This window comes from Diadema setosum, chromosome 21 (assembly GCF_964275005.1).
Source record: "Diadema setosum chromosome 21, eeDiaSeto1, whole genome shotgun sequence".
In the NCBI taxonomy this organism is placed as follows: domain Eukaryota; kingdom Metazoa; phylum Echinodermata; class Echinoidea; order Diadematoida; family Diadematidae; genus Diadema; species Diadema setosum.
Genome location: NC_092705.1, coordinates 16,759,932 through 16,772,229, shown reverse-complemented (window position 1 = coordinate 16,772,229; position 12,298 = coordinate 16,759,932).

The following is a 12,298-nucleotide window of genomic DNA, read 5'->3' as shown; positions in this document are numbered from 1 at the left end:
ATCTCAAGATTATGCTCTTTGCAATAAAGGTTTCAATTTTACCAATTATGCTTTTGCCTTAACTGCATGCACAATAATCAGTCTCCCTTATGTTTTTCTCTTAGGGTAGGGCTTTTTGCAACAAAAATTTCAATTTCACCAATTATTCTTTGTTTTCACTGACTTAAAGAAACAGTAATGTTTCTGTTTTGAGATGACTCCTTTTGCAATTAAGGTATATCTTTTACTATTTGTGCTTTTGTTTTCACAGCCCAATAATCATAAATAGCCCTTGAAGGTGCAATATTAATGTCTCTCCCTTCGTTTACTATGACTAGAATGCTTTTATCTGAAGATGGCGCTCTTCAATTATTCTTTTATCCTATTAACAAATAACGAAAATTCAAGACTCAAGATACCAAAAAATATTTTTACATGAAATTTTTTGTATACTTCTCGCCTCACCTCATAAATTTTTTCTCACACTTTTAACAATTCCTTCAGAATTTCAACTCCTAGCTATTAACTCTTTTCAACTGTAGTTGAATTATTTGCAGCAACTCTCAATGCAGAATATATCAAATATCAAATAGTCCTTGAAGGTGCAAATATTGTCTACCCTAATTACGTTTACGACACTATAATGCTTTTGTCTTAAGACGGCACTCTTTAATAATCTTTCAGTGTATTCTGGACTCTTAAACACCTTTTCTCAAATTAACTGTTTCTGTTTTCAAGTTTTCAGCAAACTTCTCGCCTTCTCTACAATTCTCTTTCCACAGTTTTTAACTATCCTTTTAAAGAATGAACTCTCTCATTCAAACACTCCTTAAAACTCTGTTATTCTGCTTAATTTTTACTCTTTTTTGTCAACTCTCACTCTTCCTCTCTTTGATTTCACTCTTTTTCTCTTTGACTCTTTCTGCCTCTGATTCTGAAACTTTCTCTCCTTCTGATACTGTCTTATTCTCATGCACTCAGAAGTTTTCTGTTCTCAGCTTTCTTCAAGTTCAAGTTAAGGTATTTCAGGTAAAGTTCAGGTATTTCATGTATATTTCAGATATTTCAGGGATGAGTTCGTGAATTCCAGGATGAATTTCCAGATGTAATCTCAGTGAATATTCAGTGAATATTCAAGGATGAAGGTGAAATGGTATGAGATGAAATGCAGGATGAAGATGATTCAACAAATAACAAACACAAACACAAACGTACATTCAACAAAGACCAACACAAATCTCCTTCCAAGGCAACCAGTACCTGCAGAAAGAAAAGAAAGGAAGAACACAAATATTACAATACCTCTACAGTGTACTCTCTAAAATTAGCACTGATGAAACGAAGTTCACTATAACAAGGTAATTTTTTGTGGTCCTAGATTGTAATTTTCATTTGTATTGTATTATTTTTGTAACCCTGATATAACAAGGTTTCATTATAACAAGCACATCTTTCTGGTCCTGAGGACCTTGTGTTAAGGAGAGACTAAGGTACACACATTCTGAAAATACATGCTTGAGAGGAATATGACGCACAACGCCCAAATTTTTTATACAAATTTTTGTAAAATTATTTTACTGTTCCTGCAATCTAAACAACTCTTTTAACAAAGGAGAACCATCTTTTAAATTTATAATCTTCATTAAAAACAAATTTTTCACTGTGCATACATATACAGGGAAACCCTATTGTTATAACACGGTCAGTAACTCAGTGCAATTAGCTCACAGTCAAGCTTTTGATGTGTAATTGTGGGACTGCATATTGGAAAATAAATGACTTTTCTTCAATTACATTTCATGATTAAACAGGAAAGATACTTTTGTATGACAAAACAAGGTCCAGGCTAAGTAACGTTATATTTCTTCCCCAGCATGCCCCCTAAAAAAAAGGTGAAATGAAAGGGGGACAGGAATCACCCCTACAAATAGCACTGTGAAATACGCCCTCTACTGGTCGTGGTGTTAGCTACGCATTAAAGCACATATGGCGTCCGCATCTCGCCTGTGATCTCGCCCACAAGCGAACCACGGGAGTAAGCCCCATCGGTAAGCCCTCTTAGCCAACGTCAACTCTTAACGAAGGTTCTTTGGAACTTACTTCCTAGTAATTACATAGCAAATCATGATATGGCTCACACCTTGTCCATTCAGGAAAAAACGCGGTCTAACGTTAAAAACTACGCAACTTCCTGATACTCCTGACACACACTGTACGCACTACAACACTCAACAGCTTAGTACACGCATAGGGCCTGAGCAGTGGTGGATACGATGGGCATGATGAGGCCAGACACTACTGAACACATGATACTGATTGATAGACTCTAACGTTTATAGTCTAGTCACTAACACTAAAAGTAACAGCACCACGACTACACATTTTTTGTTCGGCTAAAAACCAAAATATCTGTGTTTAGGCATGCCTGCGTTTACAGACTAATACCCACCTGGTACTCGAACTCCAAACTATTCAAACCGTCAGTCTCCAGCAAAGGTCGCATTTGTTTATGAGCCTGTGGTTGTGCTGCGCTCTGCTGTCGCTCACGTAATGTTTGACAGACACCATCTCCACGTACTAGCACTTGCACTAACCCCGTACTATGCGTGGTAAGGTACTGCGTGCGTGTGGAGAGCATAGAAGCGCACGCGTGCGCTTCTATCAAAGAGGTTCTAGAATCTCTTTGGCTTCTATACTCTTTGGTACGCACACTCCACGCATGCATGCACTGTGTGGATCATGGAGGGAGCACCGCGAGACGCGATTTGTACTACCATGGAAAGCCCAGCGCACACGCCCGAGAAGTCAAGGGTGTTTCATAAAGCTTGGGGGGGGGGGGGGGGGGCGTTTCATCAACGAATTTGCTATCAGCCAGTCAGACGCAAGGATTTCAGTAGCTTTTAACAGTTGTCAGAGTAAATCACTGACAAAAAGTTTCATGAAACGGCCCCCAGTTCTTGTGCTGAATTATTGAAATTCTGATAACTATAGCAATCCAGAACTGATCTGTGGGATCATTTCGAAACCGTCTACCGGTTGATCACAGTGGCTAGTTTTTTCGTCAACTATATGTGCTTGTAAATATCTGTAAATAAATTGTATTATAATGTAAATAGCACCAGTCTGCAAGAATCTTCAGACTATAGAAAAAGGCAGACTTAATCAGAAGAAGAAGAAGAAGAAGAAGAAGAAGATCACCAGTCGCTCGTATTAACAGCTTTATGAAACAAGTTACGCACAACTTTGTCTTCACATATAGTTTGAAAGTTTGAAAGTTTATTTACTCACAACCCAAACTCTGGGTATCGGAGTCCAATGAAAACATATAGCACATTATATCATCAATAAATAATAATTGCAAATAACTCTGAAAAGTGTACAAACAACTATAACAACAACAACAACAAATAAGAATGAAAAGCGATTGATGAAAAGAAAAAAAAATGTACAGAAATATACAATATATACACGATATACATATGGACACAAGACTGGTGAAAAAAAAGAAAGATATATCTCAATACATCGAAGTTAAGCTTTCAGTTTAACCAAGTTTTTAACGTGATTCCGACATCGTGTGGAAAAACCAAGGACGCTCATACGATAGCGTATAACTAGCGTTGAGGCTTTGCGCTATCGAATGTGTGCCCTTCGTTTTTTCATGCAATGTTGTGATCACGTTTGAAAACTTGGTTGAAATTAAAGCTTATCTTCGATGTACTGAGATATTTCTTTCTTTCTGCAACTTCCTTTGCAAAAACAAAAAAAGGCCCCTATCACAACCATATTTTGAACATGTTTACTTCATGACATGTACATTATTTTATAACATAACAACTTCTTGATCGGACACATCTTGGGTATGTAAAGTAGAGACAAACGTCATAAATGTTTCATCCTGCATCTTGGTGAACACCTGTCCTATCTTCCACATATTTCGCACACGTGTAGACAATGCCCAAGAATCGTTTCACAAAACGATAGAGATTGTAATTTGTCATGACTGACAAATTAAGGTGTTCCGATTTTTTTTTAATCAATGCTTAGATTCCTGATCACAATAGGATGACCATGCAGGTTTCAAATGTGTTTAGAGACATTGGCCGTGTGATGCTTGGATTCTCATTTAGAAAAAGGAGTCATATCTGCCATTTTTCGGTATGTATAAATTAGGGTTAAAGGTGATAGATGTTTCATCCTCCATCTTGAGAAATACATGACCAACCTTCCTCATATTTCACACACGCAAAGACCATGTTACCAGAATCATTTCACATAATAACCACTTTTTGCTCAGATGCCATCTTGTCTGTGCAAAGTGGGTTCAAAGGTGGTGTACTTCTTTCTAATACAGGTATCTTCGTTATGACGTACATACGGGAGGGAATATTTCTGGATGTGAAAGTTGACATGATTGACTTTATCGAGCACTGGCTAACTTACCCTCAGTGAATTTCTCTCAAATATTGATATGTTGTAGCTGAGGCTTTGCGCTATCATATGAGCGTCCTTCGTTTTTCCACACGATGTCGGAATCACGTTAAAAACTTGGTTAAACTGAAAGCTTAACTTCGATGTATTGAGATATATCTTTCTTTCTGCAACTTTCTTTGCAGTAACACAAGAAAAACAGCCCTATCACCACCATATTTTGCACATGTTTAGTTCATGTCACGTACATTATTTGATAAAATAACAACTACTTGATAAGACGCCATCTTGGGTATGTAAATTAGGGTCAAAGGTCATAAATGGTTCATCCTGTATCTAAGTGAATACATGTTCTATCTCTCCCATATTTTGCACACGTAAAGACCATGTTACAAGGATCATTTCACAAAATAACTACTTCTTGCTCAGATGCCATCTTGTCTATGCAAAGTTGGGTCAAAGGTCATATGTACTTCTTTCTTTATCTTCGTTATGACGTGGTATCTCTATGGGAGGGAATTTTTTTAAATGTGAAAATTGACATGATTGTCTTTATCGAGCACTAGCTCACTTACCCTTCGGTGAATTTCTCCTCGATTTTAATATGTTGTAGCTGAGACTGTGCGCTATCGAATGTGTGCCTTCCTTTCTTCATACAATGTCGGAATCATGTTAAAAAACTTGGTTGAAATTAAAGCTTATCTTCGATGTATTGAGATATTTCTATGTTTCTGCAACTTTCTTTGCAATAACTCAAGAAAAACAGCCCCTATCACTCCCATATTTTGCATATGTTTAGTTCATGTCACGTACATTATTTCATAAAATAACAACTACTTGATCGGACAACATCTTGGGTATGTAAATTAGGGTCAAAGGTCACAAATGTTTCATCCTGTATCTTGGTGAATACATGTCTTATCTTTCCCATATTTTGCACACGCAAAGATCATGTTACAAGAATCATTTCACAAAATAACCACTTTTTGCTCAGATGCCATCTAGGTTGTGCAAAGTGGGGTCAAAGGTCATATGTACTTGTTGTTGTATCTTCGTTATAGTGTATACAGATTTGGTACCAAAGATAGCAGATATGACTCCCTTTTCTAAATGAGAATCCAAACATCACACGGCCAATGTCTCTGACCACAGATGAAACCTGCATGGTCATGCCTATTGCGATCAGGACTTGAATCATTGATTAAAAAAAAGATCGGATCACCTTAATTTGTCAGTGATGACAAATTACAATTTCTTTATTTCTCCGCAAAAGTTGTGCAGAGGTTAGCTCAGAAAGTCCGCTGCCTATCAATTTCAAAATTATACCATGTATGCATCATGTCCCAAAGACGACACATCTAATGTATCATTGTGATCAGTGGACCGTGACGTCACTATGACGTCATTATATGGAAACACATTCTCAATCATATCTCATTAATGGAAAAGAATTTTTCAATGAAATTTACGTCACATATATTTCAAGTTATGCGCATTCTACTTATGTTCTCAAAATTCATATTTTCTCTTAAAACGTGGGCGTACGCGCGCGTTAAAATATTTGTATGCTCCAATCAGGCTCAAAATTTTTTTGCACACGTTTCAGACCATTTGGAGCATTTTTTGAAAAATTGAAAAAATCGGACGGACGCGTACGCGCGCGCGCATATACGCACGCCCAGCTCATATGCAATTGAAATTTCCAGTTTTTTTACTTTGATCGGATGTCTGAAATGTCAAGGAAAATTTCTACCAAGTTTCAAGTCAATCCGACTCAATATGACATCATACGGGCCCGTCAAAGTTGAAATTCCGCGCGCGCGTCAATGGCGATATACAGTGCAACTATGCCAAAAAACTGCCAATTTTAAATCCGATTTTACTCGTCAGGGTGGACGGTGACCCCCCATTTTTTTTACATATTTTAAAAGCTGATTAGCTTTACATGTCATTTCATGGGGTGGTGATGCTGACAAAATGATCAAAAGATATCAAATTTCTTAATAAAGTAAAAAAAGTGAATTTTCAAAATGACGTCATCAAATTTCAAGTTTATTCGAGCATACCTCACTAGTCCTTTGTCAATTTTCACCTAGATTTCAGTATGTTGTAGCTTATTTAATGTTCTTACAAACATAAAATTGCAAAGTTTTGATTGGATAACGGTATCACCTCGTAAAAATGGATTGAAAGTAATCTTGTCAAATTTGACCAGTTTACGTGTTATCTCTATGGGAGTGCAGTTTTTCTGGAAATGAAAATTGACATGACTATCTTTATCGAGCACTAGCTCATTTCCCCTTCGGTAAATTTCTCCCAAATTTTAATATGTTGTAGCTGAGACTTTACGCTACCGTGAGTGTCCCCTTCATTTTTTCATACGCTGTCGGGATCACGTCAAAAATTTTGGTTGAAATTCAAGCTTATCTTCGATGTACTGAGATATTTCTTTCTTTCTGCAACTTTCTTTGCAATAACTCAAGAAAAACGGCCTCTATCACTTCCATATTTTGGACATGTTAAGTTCATGTCACGTAAATTATTTCATAAAGTAACAACTACTTGATCAGACACCATCTTGGGTATGTAAATTAGGGTCAAAGGTCATAAGTGTTTCATCCTGTATCTTAGTGAATACATGTTCTATCTTTCCCATATTTTGCACACGCAAAGACCATATTACAAGGATCATTTCACAAAATAACTACTTTTTACTCAGATGCCATCTTGTCTTTGCAAATTGAGGTCAAAGGTCATATGTACTTCTTTTTGTATCTTCGTTATGACGTGTTATCTCTATGGGAGGGAATTTTTTTAATGTGAAAATTGACATGATTGTCTTTATCGAGCACTAGCTCACTTACCCTTCGGTGAATTTCTCCCAGATTTTAATATGTTGTAGCTGAGACTTTACGCTACCGTTAATGTGCCCTTCGTTTTTTCATACGTTGTCGGCATTACGATAAAAAAACTTGGTTGAAATTAACGCTTATCTTCTATGTATTGAGATATTTCTTTCTGCAACTTTCTTTGCAATAACTCAAGAAAAACACGCCCTGTCACCCCCATATTTTGCACATGTTTAGTTCATGTCACGTACATTTTTTTAATGAAATAACAACTACTACATCGGACAACATCTTGGATATGTAAATTAGGGTCAAAGGTCATAAATGTTTCATCTTGTATCTTGGTGAATACCTGTCCTATCTTTCCCATATTTTTCACACGTATAGACGATGTCGCGAGAATCATTTCACAAAATAACCACTATTTCATCAGATGCAATCTTGGAAGTGCAAAGGTGGGTCAAAGTTCATATGTACTTGTTGCTGTTTCTTCGTTATAGTGTATGCAGAATTTGGTACCAAACATGGCAGATATGACTCCCTTTGCTAAATGAGAATGCAAACATCACACGGCCAATGTCTCTAAACACAGATGGAACTTGTATGGTCATGCCTATTGCAATAAGGACTCGAATCATTGATAAAAAAAAAATCGGATCACCTTAATTTGTCAGTGATGACAAATTACAATCTCTAGTTTTTTCTTTATTTTTCTTTCTTTCTACTTTCTGTGCAATAGATGAACAACAACAATGGCTATCAATCCCATATTTTGCACATGTTTCGTACATGTCACGTACATTATTTCATAAAATAACAACTACTTGATCGGACACCATCTTGGGTATGTAAATTAGGGTCAAAGGTCATAAATGTTTCATCCAGTATCTTGGTGAATACATGTCCTATCTTTCCCATATTTTGCACACGCAAAGACCATGTTACAAGAATCATTTCATAAAATAATCACTTTTTGCTTAGACTCCATTTTGGGTGAGCAAAGTGAGGTCAAAGGTCAAATATACTTCATTCTGTATTTCCGTTAGTGTATACGGAATTCGGTACCAAAGATGGCAGGTCTCACTCCCTTTTCTAAATGAGAATCCAAATATCACACGGCCAATGTCTCTAAACAAGGATGAAACCTTATGGTCATGCCTATTGTGATCAGGACTCGAATCATTGATTAAAAAAAAAATCGGATCACCTAATTTGTCAGTCTTGACAAATTCCGGGTCTAGTCTTCTTTATTTCTGGACAAAATTTGTGCAGAGGTTAGCTCAGAAAGTGCACTGCCTCTCAATGTCAAACTTATACCATATATGTATCATGTCGCAAAGACGACAGCGCAAGTAAAATCATAGTGATCAGTCGACCGTGACGTCACTATGACGTCATTATATGAAAACACATTTTCATTCATATCTCATTATTGGAATGGAATTTTTCAATGAAATTTACGTCACATATATTTCAAGTCAAGCGCATTCTACTCATATTATCAAAATTCACATTTATTATTAAAAAGTGCGCGTACGCGCGCGTTGAAATATTTGTATGCTCAAATCGAGCTCAAATTTTTTTTGCACACGTTTCAGACCATTTGGAGCATTTTTTGAAAAATTGAAAAAATTGGACGGACGCGTACGCGCGCGGACATATACGCACGCACAGCTCATATGCAATAGAAATTTCCCATTTTTTCACACGGATCGGATGTCTGAAATGTCAAGGAATGTTTCTACCAAGTTTCAAGTCAATCCGACTCAATATGACGTCATACGGGCCCGTCAAAGTTGAAATTCCGCGCGCGCGTCAATGGCGATATACAGTGCAACTATGCCAAAAAACCGCCAATTTTAAATCCGATTTTACTCGTCAGGATGGACGGTGACCCCCCATTTTCTTTACATATTTTGAAAGCTGATGAGTTGTACATATCATTTCATGGGTTGGCGATACTGAAAAGATGATTAAAAGATATCAAATTTCTTAATAAAGTAAAAAAAGTAAATTTTCAAAATGACGTCATCAAATTTCAAGTTCACTCGAGCGTATCTCACTTATCCTTTGCCAATTTTCACACAAATTTCAGTATGTTGTAGCTTATTAAATGCTTTTTCATTGATATAATAACAGCATTTTGATTGGATGACGGCATCACATCGTAAAAATGGATTCAAAGTAATCTTGTCAAATTTGACCAGTTTACGTGTTATCTCTATGGGAGTGCAGTTTTTCTGGAAATGAAAATTGACATGACTATCTTCATCGAGCACTATCTCACTTATGCTTCGGTGAATTTCTCCCAAATTTTAGTATGTTGTAGCTGAGACTTTGGGCTATCTTAAGTGTGCCCTTTGTTTTTTCATACGATGTCGGCATCACGTCAAAAAATTTGGTTGAAATTAAAGCTTATCTTCGATGTATTGAGATATTTCTTCCTTTCTGCAACTTTCTTTGCAATAACTCAAGAAAGACAGCCCCTATCACCCCCATATTTTGCACATGTTTAGTTCATGTTACGTACATTATTTGATAAAATAACAACTACTTGATCGGACACCATCTTGGGTATGTAAATTAGGGTCAGAGGTCACAAATATTTCATCCTGTATCTTAATAAATACATGTCCTTTCTTTCCCATATTTTGCACACGTAAAGACCATGTTACAAGGATCATTTCACAAAATAACCACTTTTTGCTCAGATGCCATCTTGTCTGTGCAAAGTGGGGTCAAAGGTCATATGTACTTTTTTCTGTATCTTCGTTATGACGTGTTATCTCTATGGGAGGGAATTTTTCTAGATGTGAAAGTTGACATGATCGTCTTTATCGAGCACTAGCTCACTTACCCTTCGGTGAATATCTCCCAGATTTTAATATGTTGTAGCTGAGACTTTGCGCTATCGTTACGTGCCTTTTGTTTTTTCATACAATGTCTGGATCATGCTAAAAAACTTGGTTGAAATTAAAGCTTATCTTCGATGTATTGAGATATTTCTTTCTTTCTGCAACTTTCTTTGCAATAACTCAAGAAAAACAGCCTCTATTACCCCCATATTTTGCACATGTTTAGTTCATGTCACGTACATTATTTCATAAAATAACTACTTGATCGGACACCATCTTGGGTATGTAAATTAGGGTCAAAGGTCATAAATGTTTCATCCTGTATCTTGGTGAATACTTGTCCTATCTTTCCCATATTTTGCACACGCAAGGACCATTTTACAAGAATCATTTCACAAAATAACTACTTTTTGCTCAGATGCCATCTTTGGTGTGCAAAATGGGGTCAAAGGTCAAATATACTTCATTCTGTATCTTCGTTAGTGCATACGGAATTCGGTACCAAAGATGGCAGGTCTGACTCCCTTTTCTAAATGAGACTCCAAACATCACATGGCCAATGTCCTCTCAACACAGATGAAACCTGTATGGTCATGCCTATTGGGATCAGGACTCAAATCATTGATTTCCAAATAGATCGGATCACCTAATTTGTCAGTGTTGACAAATTCCGAGTCTAGTTCTTTATTCTTCTTTCTTTATTTCTTTATTTCTCCGCAAAAGTTGTGCAAGAGTTAGCTCAGAAAGTGCATTGCCTTTCAATGTCAAACTTATACCATATATGTATCATGTCGCAAAGACGACAGCGCAAGTAAAATCATAGTGATCAGTCGACCGTGACGTCACTATGACGTCATTATATGAAAACACATTTTCAGTCATATCTCATTAATGGAATGGAATTTTTCAATGAAATTTACGTCACATATATTTCAAGTCAAGCGGGTTCTACTCATATTCTCAAAAATTCATATTTATCTTAAAACGCGCGCGTACGCGCGCGTTGAAATATTTGTATGCTCAAATCGAGCTCAAAATTTTTTTGCACACGTTTCAGATCATTTGGAGCATTTTTTGAAAAATTGAAAAAATTGGACGGACGCGTACGCGCGCGCACATATTCGCACGCACAGCTAGTATGCAATAGAAATTTTCAGTTTTTTCACACGGATCGGATATCCAAAATGTCAAGGAATATTTCTACCAAGTTTCAAGTCAATCCGACTCAATATGACGTCATACGGGCCCGTCAAACTCAAAATTCCGCGCGTGCGTCAATGGGGATACACAGTGCAACTATGCCAAAAAACCGTCAATTTTAAATCGGATTTTACTCGTCAGGATGAACGGTGACCCCCCTTTTTCTTGGCATATTCTGAAAGCTGATGAGTTGTACATGTCATTTCATGGGTTTGCTATGCTGACAAAATGATTAAAAGATATCAAATTTCTTAATAAAGTAAAAAAAAGTAAATTTTCAAAATGACGTCATCAAATTTCAAGTTTACTCGAGCGTATCTCACTTATCCTTTGCCAATTTTCACCCAAATTTCAGTATGTTGTAGCTTATTTAATCATCTTTCATTCATATGGTAACATAATTTTGATTGAATGACGGCATCACCTCGTAAAAATGGATTGAAGGTAACCTTGTCAAATTTGGCCAGTTTACGTGTAATCTCTATGGGAGTGCAATTTTTATGGAAATGAAAATTGACATGACTATCTTTATCGAGCACTAGCTCACTTATGCTTCGGTGAATTTCTCCAAGATTTTAATATGTTGTAACTGAGACTTTGGGCTATCGTATGTGTGCCCTTCGTTTTTTCATACCATGTCGGGATCACGTCAAAAAACTTGCTTGAAATTAAAGCTTATCTTCGATGTATTGAAATATTTCTTTCTTTCTGCTACTTTCTGTGCAATAACTCAAGAAAAACATACCCTATCACCACCAAATTTTGCACATGATTAGTTCATGTCACGAACATTATTTCATAAAATAACAACTACTTGATCAGACGCCATCTTGGGTATGTAAATTAGGGTCAAAGTCATAAATGTTTCACTTTGTATCTTGGTAAATACATGTCTTTTCTTTCCCATATTTTGCACACGTAAAGACCACGTTACAAGGATCATTTCACAAAATAACCACTAATTGCTCAGATGCCATCTTGGGT